The sequence below is a fragment of the Lissotriton helveticus genome, chromosome 4_1 (genome assembly GCF_964261635.1).
Source record: "Lissotriton helveticus chromosome 4_1, aLisHel1.1, whole genome shotgun sequence".
In the NCBI taxonomy this organism is placed as follows: Eukaryota; Metazoa; Chordata; class Amphibia; order Caudata; family Salamandridae; genus Lissotriton; species Lissotriton helveticus.
In genome coordinates, this window is record NC_136063.1 from 2,100,257,905 (window position 1) to 2,100,275,252 (window position 17,348).

Consider the following 17,348-nt stretch of genomic DNA (forward strand, 5'->3'; position numbering starts at 1 on the left):
ATTCTCAAACCAAAGTTACCCACTTTGTAGAAATTGTGGGACTCAAAAGGGGGCAAATGTATAATTCTCACACCAAATGTAACCACTTTGGGAAAAGTGCCTGACTTTAAGGGGGTCAGATTTGCTGTCTAAGCCAAACTGGGGAAAATGTTAGACTCTAAAGCAGTCATATTTACTTTTCCCTTTACAACTTTAACCACTTTGGGAAATCATTTAAAGTCTAGAGGTCAGATGTAGGTAGCCAAATACCGGTCGGTAACGGACGAAAATCGGTAATTTCGGCCGTTACTGACCGGTATTTGGACATTGAGATGTAGCTCGCCCAAATTTTACAGATTCGGAAAAATTTCCGAATCGGTAGATTACCGGCTCGGTAAATAATCCGAATCGGTAATATTACCGAATCGGTAAAATTAACGATTCGGAAAATATAAGGAGTCGGTAAATGTTCCGAATCGGTAAAATTACCGATTCGGAAAATATACCGAGTCGGTAAATATTCCGAATCGGTAAAATTAACGAATCGGAAATTAAGAAATGGAAAAAACAACACCATCGAGATGTAGGTGAGCCATAATTTACCGAATTTCACCAAAATTCGGTATTTATGAATCGTATTTAACATGGATTGTAAGCAGGTGGTAATCAGGTGCAGCCTATAAAAAAGGGCCCCAAAATGCAACACTGGAACCAGAATGGCGGCTTTCTACGTCATAGCAAGACGGCTAAGGCTACAGGCAGCAGGTGAGAGGGAATGGAGAAGGGAGGAGCAGGTCTACAGGCAGAGGATTACACTCTTCCAATTGACAGAGCCAGAGATACTGCAAAGATACAGACTGCACCCCCAAACCATCATGGACCTGATCAGGGACCTGCACCCACTCCTGGACCACCCAAGACCAAGGGCCCACGCCATCCCACCCCATGTGCAGGTGCTCTGTAGCATACACCTGCTTGCATCCGGGAGTTACCAGAGTGTTGTTGCTGTGGTAGGTGGGGTGTCCCAGAGCTGCCTGTCGCGTTTATTCAGAAAGTTCCTGGATGCTATGATGCAAAGAATGGAGCATTACATCCACTTCCCAGACACTGATGCGGACTTGCTCAGGACCAAGACTGACTTTTACCTCATGGCAAATTTCCCACACATGATTGGCTGCATTGATGGGACCCACATCCCCATTTGCCCCCCAGCTGCCACTGAGCACATATACAGGAACAGGAAGTCCTCACACACAATCAATGTACAAGCAATCTGTGATGCCAAGTACATTATCACCGATATAGTGGCCAGATACCCAGGAAGCACCCACGATTCATACATATTCCAAAATAGTGGGATTTATACCCGCCTGACAGCGGGTGAATTCGGGGGACGATACCTGCTAGGTAAATAAATGGGTGACACTCCCTTGATAGATGAAGCAGACGTATGTCAATGTGTGCCTCTGAGTAATGTATATTTTTTCTTTCACATTAGGGGATAGTGCATATGCACTCCGTTCCTTCGTCCTGACACCCTACCTCAACCCCACAACCCCCAGCCAGAGACGTTACAATGTGGCACATAAATCCACCCGCAACATCATTGAGCGCACCTTTGGCTCCTGAAGAGCCGGTTCCGCTGCCTCCACAAAAGTGGGGGGCCACGGCAGTACTCACCTGTAACATGCTGTAAGATAATTGCTACCTGTGCAATGTTGCACAACCTCACAACTAAGAGGGGCACAGAGGTGGAATTGGAGGACTATGAAGACCATGACGATGAGCAGGCACTACCAGCAGCCAACACAGTAGGAGTACCAACACCCACAGACGGGAGACAGAGACAGGCAGAAATCACACACAACTACTCGTGAGTAAGTATAGAGACAAAGCACGTGTTGTACTTCAATGCACGTAGTTTATTTTGCACTACGTTGAAATGACATAAGCCACAAAGCCACAAAACACACATACTAGTGTGCTTAGCACTACTGTGTGGACGGGGGTTACCTCACCCTCACATGTCCAACTGCATATGGCAGACTCACTGCTTGCGCCCATGTACAGCCACGCGTGATGCCTGAGGTTGGATACGTTCCGAGTCTGATGTGCCAGCGCCGGCACTCTGGCGTCTGCTGCTCCTCCTTACTTCAGGGACAGGGGTGCTGCTCCTGCTACTGGGGGTATCTGTGTCCCCGACAACTTCTGCTCCTGTGGTGGCTGACTGGTTTGTCAGCAGCACTTCAAGTGCTGTAGTGACTCTCCCCATCCCCGGGAGAGATCAGTACAGCAGTGCACCAGCCCCTCCTGCATCGCAACTGAACGGCGACACATCAGTGAAGTCGCAGTTGCAAGTTGGCGCATTCCCCTTGTCTGCTGGTGCGTACGATGGCTCTCCCTGCGCCTTTGTGCACGGTCCTCTCGTAGTTCCTTACTGAGTGTCATCACACACTGAGACATGTCCCTGACTCCATCTGCCATGTCCCTCATGCTGTCTGCCATTGATGCTATTCCCTTGTTCATGTCAGTGACATTGGTGTTCAAAAGGCGCATTTGTCTGTGAACTGCACTTATTCCTTTTGCCTGCAGGCGCTGCACCTTGACCATTGTGGTCTCAAGGCCTTGGAAGACATCCGCATCACGGCCACTGACGTTTGACTCCCGGGCCCTACGACGTCTTGTCCCACCGGATCGCCTGAGAGGAGTGGATGTATGACATGGTGCACTTCCTGCCATTGGCTGTATTGACTCCTCACACTTCCTTTCCTCATCTGAGGCTGTTTGTAGGATCCTTTGCGGGGGACCCTCATGCCTCACGGGCCTGCAGATGTCTGACACCTCTGTGTCTGTTGGTGTGTGTGGTTGTTGTGACTCATCTTGTGGTGAGTCAAGGAGCACTGGAGATGCTTCAAGGTGCATGGTGTCGTCTGCCTCTGGTGTGTCAGCTGCTTGTGTGCAGGGTGCTGTAGGTCTTGCTGTGCTGGGCCCTGCAACCCTGCCTTCTTGCTCACTCCGATCCCTTTGGGGATGTGTCTTCTCCCTCACCTGCAGTGACTTGCGTGATGTCCCCCCTGTGGACAGATATGGACAGTGTCTTAGTGGTGCTTTCACCGTGTAAATCACTATTAAATCACATTATTATTTCACTATTTCCTGCTCCTCCCATGTCTCTGATTGTATTGTGTGGCATGCCTGACAAAATTTTATGTAGACTGCTCATATGGCTATTCTCATGACTACCACTCCCATAATGCATTGCAGGTGAATACTGAAGTCAGTACTGGATTTCCTCAACTCATAGCCACATTGGGGGAGGGACACAGGCAGGGGGTGTGGGATGATGGACATGTCCCTTACCTTTCTTAGCTGCAGCTCGGGCTGAGCTGTCTGCATCACCAATCCCCACAACGCACTCTGGCTCCAGTGTGGACTCCACAAGCTCTTCCAGGTCCGTGAGAGCAGGTGCCCTGTTCTTCCTTCCTCCTGTAGCATTGGCCTCCTTACTTCTTGCAGCCAATTTTTTCTTGGTAACGATCCTTAGATCGTACCATCGCTTCTTGAGATCGTCCACTTCCCTGGTGGTCACTCCTATAGCGTGTACTTTGGTCTGGATCCCCAGCCAAGTGTTCCTCTTGACAGCCTCTGGTACCTGCAGGGACTGCTTCCCAAAGATTTTGGGGTAGTGCTTGACGACCTCCTCCACCAGCACCTGAAGTTCACCAGTGCTGAACTTCATCTTCCTCTTCCTCTCTGCACCTTCCCTCTGAGAGTCTTGGGGATCCATTTCTATGTCCTGCCGGGCTCTGCTTCACACCAGCCTGTCTCTGTGTAACTGCTCTCCTGTGTGATCAGGTACACTGCACCTGCATGGGTGTGGCCACTTCCTGGTTGTGGGGTAGATGCACAGGATTGGTATATTGCTCTGTTGGTTGGCTGAGGGGCGGGGTGGAGGCACGTGATTGGTTGTAACATCAACTGCCTGATATTTTGTATCCCCGACTCGGTATTTACCGAATCGGTATTTACCGATTCGGTAAATTCCGATTCGGTAGATTCAATGCATTCCTATGGGCCTCCGGGCACATAGGATTGCATGTGAATTACCGATTTGGTATTTGCCGTATCGGTAAATACCGATTCGGTAAATACCGAGTCGGGGTTTCCGAATTTTACCGATTCGGTATTTTTTACCGATTTTTGACCTACATCTCATTTCCCTTTTCTAAAATACCGATTCGGTAAAAATCTGTATTTTTTAGAGTCGGTAAAAATGAGTTACCTACATCTGGCCCTAGAAGTGTTAGATTTACCAATCCAATTATAAACATAGCCTCTTTGTGGAGAGTGTTGAATCCTACAGGGGTCATATTTACTATTCCCATTCCAAACTTAGCCTCACCATGGGAGACAGGCGAGCTGTAAAAGGGCCAAATTTCTTATCTACATTCCCAAGTTAGCCACATTGAGAAAAGAGTTCAACTCTAATGGGATATATTTTCCTATGCCCACTTAAAACGTAGCCTCTTTGGAGAAAGCATTGGGCTCTAAAGAGGTCAGATTTACCATTCCCAATCTGATCTTAGGCACATTAGGTAAAGTGTAACACTCTAGAGGTGTTAGATTTACTATTCCATCTCCGAAAGTTAGCCACATCAGGGCATGATTTGGACATTAATTGGGTTAGATTTACTATTAGTCATGAAAACCTCTGAACCAGAGATCAAGAGCCTAGCTATGTTACTAAAATCATATTCACAACACTCATTTGGGTTGGAATAATGTGCATAGTAGGAGAAAAGTAAAAACATTTCTTTTTCTTAGTGTCCCCTCACTCACCAGGGTTGCCCCACGGTGACATGCTTCATCAGGGGGGCCATCCCAATTCACTAAGGGCTGGGGCGTGGTACGACTTGCGAACTACGTAGGAGCACTTAAATTTGACTATGTGTGGTGCGAGAACTGTGATGTGATGGAGTGGAATATGTGCAAGTGATTTAAAATACCTGCCTAGTAAGCTATACATGATTTATTCTTGCTCCTAGGTGGTAGAGTTAAAAACGGGGTAGAATAAATAGGGTGCCTAAAGAACAATACGTTTAGGTGTCCCTATAGTTCCTATCTGTCAACATGTTTCGAGCGTCCCCCAAGCTCTTCCTCAGGACTACACAGGGACCAGCCCTGTGTTCGCCACTCCTAATAATGCCCAAATGAGCTAAATATGAAAAAATAGAAAATAAATCAATTCAATGCTGCAAGGGAATAAAGCATGCATCCAGTACCTACGTAAGAAAATAATCACGTGGTATCTGTAAGAAAGAACACAACATTGTGGTTGAGGGGTAGCAAGACCCCTCAGGGTGTGTGCATATATTTCACACACAACACATAAAACATATGATATATGCGCCGTCTTATCCATAGTAGCCCGATGGCGTGAGTATAAACAAATGTTTTGGTGAAAGAAACATGGTTAGCACCTCGTGAAAAAACCATTTATACTTCATACACACAGGACTGTTCAATTTACATACATGTTGCAGGGCCTAACTTTGCCCCATGGACTCGGAGGAATTGTATCCCATCAATCTGGTGGTTTAAAAGAAATGGGGAAAATTGGAATAATGTCGAGTTAGTGGAAAAAGGCTAATTGTGGAGGCAATCCCACTTACTTGATTACAGGATACTAGTGGCCGATTCACCTACTCTCTAGCCTCCGGACCAAATGTTAGAGAAACGGTGCCGGGAGGTTGCTTTAGTACTTTATTTCCGCATTGTCATTGTCATGGAGTAGACCGTATGGGGAGCTAAATGTTCATGTCTCTTTCGGCGGCCATCTTGGGTGTATACCGGCCGCGCTACTGTTAAACTGGCCAAATCATGGAGCAAAAATAAAAATGATTATACCAACATTTATTTCTCTTAAGGCACATTTCGAAGGGATAATTTAGAAAAAAAGTTTACTCCGTGTGTTTTTGAATGTTTTGATCTGGGTGACTGGGTGCAGTGTCGGCCAATTTGGTATTTTTTTTTTTGCAAACCCATAAGATCGATGTTGGTATGCTGCCTTCGTAGAAATACAATATATATATATATTGCTTTCTACTGTGATTTTATGATCTTTAATATGGACAAACTCATATTTGATTTGTAGTCGTCAGCGAGTTTTAACATGAGGATAACATTACAGACATATGTGCCTGGTAGTGCTTCATTGTGTGAATTGCCCCCATGGTATATCATCATTGAAGCCATGAATATGAGAGCGCAATTTAAAAACCCAGCGTTGCTCTTTCTCAAACAATATATTTTCCATGTTTGTATGATTCTGCATGGATTCTAGAACCACCCACCGCATGTCATTGGGAGTATGAACTTGTTCCAAAAAATGTGTTGTCATTTTCGTGTTGGAATGCTTACACCTGATGTTACTTCGGTGTTCCACAATGCGTGTGCTGACTTTCCTTGTGGTCATACCAACATAGTGCAAATTGCATGTACAGGTAATCATGTAAACCACACCTGTTGTGTTGCAATTGGAAAACGATCTAAGGTCCGAGGTAACTCCATTGTTACAGAGTACTTGTTTTGTTGCTGTGGTCAAATGACAAACACTGCAATTTGTGCATGGGTAGTGACCTGATGGTAAGGGATGTAGGAGGCGTACAGATCCTACAGAACCCATCACTTCCTTTGGACGGTATGGACCACAAAATCTCTGAGATTTTTACCTTTTCGGTGGCTGAACATTGGCTGCGTGAGATTGAGACCACCACTATTCAGTATTCTCCAATGTTTGTTTACAATTTTGGCTACTTGGTCAGAGGCTACATTGTAAGTTGTTATACAGATTGGTCCCCTGTTTTTGTCAGTTTTATCAGTAGTCTTGTGTTCCAAAAGGGCGTCTCTGTTATTGTTTGTTGCTCTTTTTTTTAGCTTTTGATACAATGTGTTGGGGATACTTTCTTTGTAGTAGTTTGGTACTCAGGTCTTTTGCTTGTATGTTGAAATCTTGTTTCTCTGAGCAATTGCGCCTCAGACGCTGAAACTGCCCAAAGGGCAAATTTTCCCTCAGTTGTCTAGGATGAAAACTGTTGAATCTAAGTAGACAGTTCCTCGCTGTAGGCTTAAAGTGTGTAGTTGTAGTTAATTTGCCATCTTTGGCTTGGATGTTAAGATCAAGAAATACAAGCCGGGATCTGCTCTGTGTGGATGTAAATCTCAGGAAAGGGTCTTGTAAGTTTAACCAGAGTAGGAATTGGTTGACTTCACTCTCATCACCTTCCCAAATGAGTAGCACGTCATCTATGTAACGTTTCCACATGTGGATATGCCCTAGATGGGGGTTGTCAGGGTGTAGGATGTTCTGTTTCTTAAGATGGTATACGTACAAACCCGCCACGCTCGGCGCGAAGGTGCTACCCATGCTCGTCCCATGTTTCTGACGATACAGGGTGTGTTGGAATTGAAAGAAATTCTCTGTAAGTGCTAGCCAGCAACACTCTAAAACCACATGTCTGGGAGTTTTATATTGCCACGTATTCTGGAACAGGACTTCTTCTAGGATTTCTAGGGTCTCCTTGTGGGGCAGGCTTGCATATAGACTCTCTACATCGAGTCCTACCAATATCTGGGTGGTTGGGTTGAAGTCTAGGTCTTTAATAAGGCAAAGGACGGCCTTAGTGTCCTGAAGGTATGTGTCTGTTTGTTGTATTAGTGGTCTTAGGAAGGCATCAGCAAATTTGGACAGTGGCTCTAAAATTGAACCTAACCCTGAGACTATTGGTCTCCCCGGCGGTTTTTCCATTCTTTTATGGATTTTTGGAATCGTATAAAAGTAGGGAGTGATGGGATGCTTGTTTTCAAGGAAATCTGCCTCTTTTTTGGACATCCAATCATTGATCAGTGATTCCTCTACCATACTCGCAATCTCAATCCTTAGACGTTCTGACGGGTCATTTTCAATGATCTCATAGTTCCGTTGGTCTGCTAGGAGGCGGAGGCACTCGGTATTGTAGTCTACTGTATTCTGTACCACTATGGCACCACCCTTATCAGCTGGTTTTATTGTTAAGAATGTGTCTTTTGATAGTTGCTGTATAGCTTCCTTCTCTTTTTTGCTTGTGTTATGAAAGGTTTTGATCATTCTTGGATCTAATTCAGCCACCTCTTTGAGAACATCTTTTTCGAAAGCCAGGAGTTCTACTGGCATGCTGGCTGTGGGTGGAGTAAATGTAGATTTTTTCTTCAACCCTGTATCGTTAGTGGTCACCTCTGGTTGTGCTTTGTCCTTAAAGAATACTTCAAATTTAATTCTGCGGATGAATTCCTTCAACTCGCAGCACAATTTGAATTTGTCTAATGCAGCCGTAGGTACAAATACCAATCCCTTTTTAAGACACTGGCTTAATCCTGTGTCAGAGTGATATCCGAAAGATTAACTACCAGGCTCAATGGTTGCTGGTTGACGGTATGTTCACCGGTCCCATGCTATGTGTGTGGCTCCTACCTGTTTCTAGTGGCTGTGCCCATTGTATTTGTTGGCCTCTTCTCGTTTTTCCTCTTTGCGGCATCTTTCCCCTCCCTAAAAAAGGCTGTTGTTGAAGTTCTAGGGCTTGTGTATTCTCCCAAACAGGATAGGGTTGCTGTTGATACGGATGATGGAAAGGTGGAGGACCGTAGAAGAATTGGGGTGGAGGGCCATATGGTGGTGCCCCTTGATAAGGTGTCCATCCAAAACCTCCTCTATTCCTCATCCGGCCTCCTCTTGGTCCCCTGTTTCTGGGCTGGTTGCGGTTATAGCTGGAATCCGAGGTGTCGGATCCAGTGTCAGATCCCTCACTATCCGTGTTATAGCCAGGGTTTCTTCCTGAAGGGGTATAGTCCTGCTTGATATACGGATAGTCCTTGTCATGAGAGAAAGACTTCTTGTCCTTGTGAAATTTCACATACTTGGTGTCTTTTAAAGAGATCTCGAATTCATTCATAGTTTTGTTAAGTTCTTCTAGTCTCATTTTGAGTTCCGCTGGAGTCTGATATGTTTTTAGTTTGATCTCTAGATCATGTATTTTTGTCTTCATCTCCTCTGCCAGACGTGCAGCTGTTTTTACAATGAGGACTAACCAATCCCTGGTGCAATGCCAGGAGATTAGCGACCAATCTTTTTTGAAGGCCATGTCATGTTGGAAAATAAAACGTTCATTCCTGACCATTAAGCCCCGTGGTGCCACGTTGGCCCTCAGATACTCGCTCATCATAATCCCATGGACTATCGTTTTAATTTGGTTCTGCTTGAGTTCAGTAAATTCGTCCCAGCACTGGCTGGCCTCGCCGGTGTCTCTATTAGCTGTCCCTGTCAACGGGAGCATGGATGCTATGATCCTATCTACTTCATCTTCTGGGAATGTGAGACCTGTGACTTTTGCCATTCTGATTTGTTTGTTGTTTCGTTAGTCTTAATGAGTATGTGTTATGAGTAAATTCATGAGTGCTAGAATTAGTATGTGACGTGTAATAAATGAGTCTCCCACAGCTGCACAAAAAAACTACCAAAATGGCCGACACCGCACCCAGATCGAAACATTCAAAAACACACGGGGTAAACTTTTTTTCTAAATTATCCCTTCGAAATGTGCCTTAAGAGAAATAAATGATGGTATAATCATTTTTATTTTTGCTCCATGATTTGGCCAGTTTAACTGTAGCGCGGCCGGTATACACCCAAGATGGCCGCCGAAAGAGACATGACATTTAGCTCCCCATACGGTCTACTCCATGACAAGGACAATGCGGAAATAAAATACAAAAGCAACCTCCCGGCACCGTTTCTCTAACATTCGGTCCGGAGGCTAGAGAGTAGGTGAATCGGCCACTAGTATCCTGTAATCAAGTAAGTGGGATTGCTGACCCGGAGGTCCCGGGGGACCGCTGCCTCCACAATTAGCCTTTTTCCACTAACTCGATTAATTTTTCCCATTTCTTTTTAACCACCAGATTGATGGGATACAATTCCTCCGAGTCTATGGGTCAAAGTTAGGCCCTGCAACATGTATGTAAATTGAACAGTCCTGTGTGTATGAAGTATGAATGGTTTTTTCACAAGGTGCTAACCACGTTTCTTTCACCGAAATGTTTGTTTATACACACGCCATCGGGCTACTATGGATAAGGCGGCGCATATATCATGTGTTTTATGTGTTGTGTGTGAAATATATGTACATACCTTGAGGGGTCTTGCTACCCCTTAACCACAATGTTGTGTTCTTTCTTACAGATACCACGTGATTATTTTCTTACGTAGGTACTGGATGCATGCTTTATTCCCTTGCAGCATTGAATTGATTTATTTTCTATTTTTTCATTATTAGCTCATTTGGGCATTATTAGGAGTGGCGAACACAGGGCTGGTCCCTGTGTAGTCCTGAGGAAGAGCTTGGGGGACGCTCGAAACATGTTGACAGATAGGAACTAATAGGTACACCTAAACTCATTGTTCGTTAGGCACCCTATTTATTCTACCCCGTTTTTAATTCTACCACCTAGGAGCAAGTGTAAATCATTTATAGCTTACTAGGCAGGTATTTTAAATCACTTACACATATCCCACTCCATCACATCACAGTTCTCGCACCATGCATATCCAAATTTAAGTGCTCCTACGTAGTTCGCAAGTCGTAGCACGCCCCAGCCTGTAGAGGACTGGGATGGCCCCCATGATGAAGCATGTCACCGTGGGGCAACCCTGGTGAGTGAGGGGACACTAAGAAAAAGAACAATTTTTCCTTTTCTCCTACTATACATATTATTCCAACCCCAATGAGTGTTGTGAATATGATTATAGTAACATAGCTAGACACTTGATCTCTGGTTCAGAGGTTTTCATGACTTGTACAAACTGTGGAGGGTGAGCCTAAGCATTTTCCCTCTATCTCCCTTTGTTTTCTGTTAACTTAGATTTACTATTCCCAGACCAGCGGTAGCCACAGTGAGGAAAGGGTTAGACTCTAAAGTGGTGATATTTATTATTTCCACTTCAAATGTAGTTACTTTAGGGTAAATATTTGACCCTTAAGGGGTCAACTGTACTGTTTTCATGGCAAAAAGAAACCCATTTGTCAAATTTTAAAAACGGAAAGCCATCAAAAAATGATGTAACAATTTTTTTAAACAAAATTCATAAAAATATTTTATAATACTAATTCACAAATAGATTAAAATAAATGACTATTTAAAACATGATAAAATAATTATTTATTCTGAAGATTTACTTATCAATTTAACATTGACAAATTACTAAATATAATACGAAAATATACTATACACCCTATTCACCTACAAGTACAAAAATAAATGTAATTATAAAACAGCTATTAATACCATAATTAAAAAGTTATATACTGTGTAGGAAGGTGGATACCTGACTATGGTTACCCCAGATTTGTTTGCCTAGTGTTTAGCTGGTTTTCGACTTAGTTGGCCTGGGATCCTGCTATTCAGGGCCCCAGGCTATCTGCTCTCACTGTAAAATGGACTCCATGTACTTTAGGTACACACCTAATTGGATGTTGGGTCACTCTTGTGAGTCCCTGTATAGTGTACCATAGGTACACAGGGCATAGGTGCATCCAAGGCCTACCAGGGGCTGCAGCATGTATTATGCCTCCCCGGGCTGGCCATCCAAACTGACACAACTGGCTGATCACTCAGCTGGGGCAAGGTCGTGTAATCACCCCTTGCTTAGGTATAGTATTCCTATACCTACCATTATATATAGACACATATATATCTATAAGTCACTCCTATGGCAGGCCTTAACAATCCTGAAGGCAGAGTGCTTGGTTTTAGGTGAGATGAGGCTCTAGCATGAGCTGAGCCTGTCTGCAGATTTCGGAACCATGTCCTTATAGCTGTTCTATGATATAGCCATACCATATACTCTTAAGTGCATTATAATCCTCGCGGTTAAATGCTAACTCTGGTTTGGCTTTATCAAAGCATGTCGTGTAAGGTGTCATACGCTTTGGAATACTACCCCCTCGCCAGTTCTGGCGACCGGGGTAGCATTCCACCCTTCTAGAGGGAGAAAACATGTTGTTCCTGTTAATCCCGGTTAAAGTTAACCAGAGCCTCAGCATCACAAAATGGATGCTGCTGCCACAGACACAAGTCTGACCTCCTGCTGCTGGGAGTCCTTCCAGCGAGGGAGGCTTGGACAATAGGTTTCCTGTCTTGGGAGGTGCTAGCACCACCCCAGACAGGCCATAGAGTATTGGGGCAGGGAGGGCTGAATGAAATGAGACACTGCCTGGGGCAAACTATTTGCTGGGGCACTCCAGCCCCAGCTCTGAAGCGAAACTGGACAAAGGGAAAGGGGTGTAACCACCCCCTCCCTGGTCCCACCCATAGGAGGGACCTAGCAGGTAATCCAGCCCCTCAGATTAGTATATAGGTAGGAGCTGAGTCTAGAGACTTTAGATTTATCCTGAACTGAAACTTGAAACGAAACTCTGGACCTTTGACGATCTACTTCACAGAAGACGACTGAAGAATCTCCCTTGTGGTCAAGGAGTGACCACCCTGTCCAAACAGGCACCATCCAGCGATCAGCGGTTTACTTTGTCGATGCTCCTGCCAGAGCCTGAGCACAGAGTCCGACAAGAGCCAGACTTCCAGACTTCTCTGACCCCAATCCACAGTCCCTGCAAAGCTGAGACCCGTGGAGGCGACAAGAGACGTGGACCGGCCATCTTAAAAAGCCTGCTCCTTGCTACTTGTGTAGCTTCTGAGGCACCCTCGAAGTTGTGCATTGGGGATTGAGAAGCCCCAGCCCCGAGCATCATCTGCACCGAAGATCAGCCCTCCACACTCCACGAGTTTTGTGTGGGGCCCTTCTGCATTTCCCTGCTCGACGCGTTTGTCTGGTTACTTGCCCGTTGGCTAGTGGCCTCTGTGACGATGAACCTTTGAATCTACACCGCCTGCCTGTTTGCTCTAGGTGGGCCCCTGGTTCCCTGCAAAGGAGAAGCCCCATAGACCTTGCTGGTCTAAACCTAAGCAAATATTAGATTCCTGCGTGGGTTGCGTTTGCCAAGGCCTGTTGACTCCAATCCGGAAGCCGACGCCGCCAACAGCGAGATCCTTTGTGGGACAGTCCGTATCCAGCTCCTGGTCGTCGTCAACGCCTCCTGGTCCACGTGGCTGCAGAGTCAAGCTTCACGACATCACCTGATTGCTTCGCGACATCGCCTGGTTCCTTCCTGGTCACTGGCTAGTGACCCAGACTCTGCCCCCTCTGCTTTCAGGTACTCTTCATCCTCGATCCGCCCTTGGATCCAACTGGACACTTCTCTCCTGGTCGCCTGCAGCATCTTTCTCCAAGGCTCCATAGGATTCAGCGACGAAACCCGACACACTTTGACACCTATGCACCCGCTTCCTGTGGGTGATGTAACACGAGTACTCCAGTGCTCCTGTGGGTATTAACTATCCTAGTGTCCTAGTTTTCAGTGGCTTTCTCCTAGTCCATCCGGAAGTGTCCTAAAAGAACTAGTTTCCATTTCTTTCGTTCCCATTATAACTCTATGGTAACTCGCGTGTGTGTAAAGACACTGCACACGCATCCCGTGGGCCTCCTGCTCCCTAACTCTTGTTAGTACAGCGTAGCCCCAGCGATTCCCTAGGCCTATTGAAATGAAGTATAAATGGTAGTCACGAGGTAGATCCAAGTAGAGATTTATTAAGTTGTTACAGGATCAATTCATGCTAGTTACAGGATCAATTCAAGATGATATAAGGTATATTCAAGCTGGTACATGGCCCCACCAGGAGCTGATCTTCATAGCTCACCCACTCATTCCAACTGTCACTCTTCCAGTCCCAGGCATACCAACATTCTACGCTGTCATCATGCACTCTAAGGTTCCATACACACAGACACATGCAAACTAGCTAAGCTGCTGTAAATGTAGTTACAACATATCCTCTTTCCTTAAGGAGACAAAGAGAACAAATAAATAAATAGTTACAACGAATTTGTAAAGAAAAGAGCAGAAAGCCAAAGATAAAGACAGGCAGGAAAAGTCCATACTAGGAACAGGATGAAATTGAATGGAAGGATGAAAATGAATGGATGCAAACAGGATGCCACCAAGAAGACGTAGCGAGACACCACCCCTTCCCTAGGGAACATCATGAAAGAAAAAAATTAGAGAAAGTCAGAGAGTAACAAAAATAACGTGTGCAGATCTAAACTAAACACACCATGAAACGGGTACAGGTGAGTACAAAGTAGAGTAGACACCAAGTTTACATAGATAGGGTGAAAACAGTGAAAAGGATGTGCGCACAACCCACACTGCAGACTAGTTAAAGAGTATAGAGACCAGCTCATAAATACTACAACCCTACGACAAAAGAAACAACCATATAAACTTGGAGCGTCAGCAAAACTAAGGTGGTCTAAAAGAAAAATAAACAACTCACATAAAATATGTACCACGTAACACACAATTAAAGTGTAACACACAATTAGAGTGTGAACAACTAAAAATAAGGGTTGAATGAATTATTCCAGGCATTGCAGGCTTAATAAAATTGTTGCAGGAATTATTGAACGTATGACAGTCTAATTGAAATTGCTGCAATACCATAAAACAGTCTCACTAAAATTACTGTATAAATTATTCAACGTATAGCAGTCTTATTGAAATTGCTGCACAATACAGTCTTACTCAAATTGCTGTATATATCAACAGTCTTACTCAAATTGCTGTATATATATCATCTAATAAATAACAGTCTTACTTAAATAGCTGTCATATTTAAATTACTTAACGTATAACAGTCTCAAAAACAGTCTTATTATAATTGCTGTATAAATGTATATAAGTGTATAACAGTCTTAAATAAATTTCAGTATGACTTATCACAAATAGCACCGTCTTATTAAAATTGTTGCTTGTTAAAATATAACAGTGTTACTGAAATTGCTGCATAAAACATTATAAATATATCAGGTTTACTTAAATAACTGTATAAATTATAACAGAGAGTACCGCCTTATTTAAACAAGTAATAGCTCTAGGAAATTTTGGAACATTCAATGAAGAATTATAAAATGAGTACTAACATCATCCATTAGATGGCAGTATAGTCTTATTTAGACTATAGTAAAACTGTTCATGTTTCAAGAATAACAGTCGTTTCTCCAAAAGAAAAAAAACTCGTTTTTCCCATTTTCACACGATAACATTTTATAATAAATGAAAGCGCTTGCCAAATATATAAACATCCAAACGCTGAGTAGAAGACAATATTCCCAGACGATCAAGATACCAGGAAGCTGATGAGTATACGAATACGTGATGTAGCGTAACTTTATGAAGAGGACTGTAGTCAAGAAATCTTATGAGGCAAGTCAAAGATCAAGGGAGGCACGCAAAAGACGTGAATGCCGGATGGCTCACGGTACGCTCCAGTTGCAGAGCGTCCAAAGCAGCACGAAAGACGTCACAAGTGGCTCCTGAGGTGCTCCGTGTGTAACCCTGGACCAGGTAAGGTGCGCGAGCACTGGTTTACATTTGAAATATAGCGCAACTGCCAAATTGAACAGGCCTCATGATGGGGCAAAATGTATATTTATATATATTTCAAGAAGCTTAAATAGGATTATGAAGTAGTTCTTTTCTTCAACAGCCGGCATGGAAGGTTGAATGATCACCGCGCGGCATAAGTGGCAGGTGAAGTGCTCGAGCACTATTTTAAATTTGCAAAACATAGTAACTGTCACACTTGAGGGTCTCAAAACGGAAAATGGCCACACATTTTGATAAAGTCCACATTTTCCCTGTTTACAATGTCGTCATCAGCAGCAGCAGGCAGGGAGACTCACAAATGGTTATTAAAACGGGCAACTGTTGAATAAACGAAGTCGCACATCCCTTTTCAAGCTGACATAGACCATGTACTCATAACACATTAGTGCATCGCTAATACAAGCATTTTGCCATGTTTCTTGTTGAAGAACAAACTTGGTTGAGGCACAAAAAAACGATTTTTCTGACATTTGTTGTGGCAAAGTTTTTAACTCCAAGGTGCACAGGCTTCAGACTGTATTTACTTGTGTCACAAATGAAGAGAGGAAATGTACAGGATGTCTTAGACACATAAGTATTGTCAGCCTCATCCACTCATGCACAGCCTCTGAGCTGATCGCCTCTTGCTAACAAGTCTACTTTAACACCTCTGTGTAAGGCAATAACTTATGGATTAGTTATATACTGCAAACATTTCACGGTGTAGCACTTACTTTCATGTGTAATTGAAGGCTTTAAAGACAGGAGCTGTCCGGTAATGGACATTGTAATTAACTGAGGATCCACAAATGAAAGCAGGGCATTTCAGACACAGTTCAGAGAGTTTTCACAAAACGCTGTTAACTGAGGGCACAGGCTAACACCAATTATCTTCAATGGTTTATAAATGAAGTGAAAACAGCCGCCTCAGATATGCTCAGTATGCTCACAGTATTTAAGGCAAACAGGTTGTCCCATTTGAACAATGTCTCTCTTCTTAAGTTTGTCAAACAGTTTGTCTTTAAAAAATTTTAATCTCTTCAGTCAAGTTAATGCATGTAAGGAGTAAAAAAAACGCTTAAGCAGGCTGTCCTGATGGTAGTGGACACTGGTGGGGCAAGTGGGCGTTCTTCTCCTATTTTAAGGTTTATTTTCTTTAAGTGGTTTCCTTAAGTAGTTCCTTATGTAGTTCCTTATTTAAAATATAAACAGTCTCATACCTCAGGTAGCCAGCAAGGGGTTTCTTCGCAGGGTTTCTTTGCCAGATCGTCGCCAATGAAATGAAGTATAAATGGTAGTCACGAGGTAGATCCAAGTAGAGATTTATTAAGTTGTTACAGGATCAATTCATGCTAGTTACAGGATCAATTCAAGATGATATAAGGTATATTCAAGCTGGTACATGGCCCCACCAGGAGCTGATCTTCATAGCTCACCCACTCATTCCAACTGTCACTCTTCCAGTCCCAGGCATACCAACATTCTACGCTGTCATCATGCACTCTAAGGTTCCATACACACAGACACATGCAAACTAGCTAAGCTGCTGTAAATGTAGTTACAACACCTATCCTTTGTTCGTGACATGGTTCTTATACCACTATTTTAGTATATGGTTTTACGTGCCCCTAGGGCTCTACTGTACATTGTGCAACTTATTGTATGATAATTGAGTAATTGCTTAATTCACCCTTGAGGCGGAAAGCCGGGGGTACCTTGCGCTCCCTTGCGCGCTATTGTGAGACGCTAAACGCGGAGTGATTTCTGTGAGTTATTGACAACGAATAACTATTTTTA

General features: G+C 43.9%; 1 protein-coding gene across 1 annotated transcript in view; it reads right to left on the minus strand.

The window, feature by feature from the left end:
• The window catches only part of SMARCA1 (SNF2 related chromatin remodeling ATPase 1), a 2,556,005-nt gene extending 2,538,895 nt beyond the window's left edge, over positions 1–17,110 (minus strand). The window contains exon 1 of the mRNA XM_078688758.1: positions 15,107–17,110. The gene's annotated coding sequence lies outside the window, so the exon portion shown is untranslated. The remainder of the gene's footprint in view (positions 1–15,106) is intronic.
• Between the last annotated feature and the right edge of the window lie 238 nt (positions 17,111–17,348).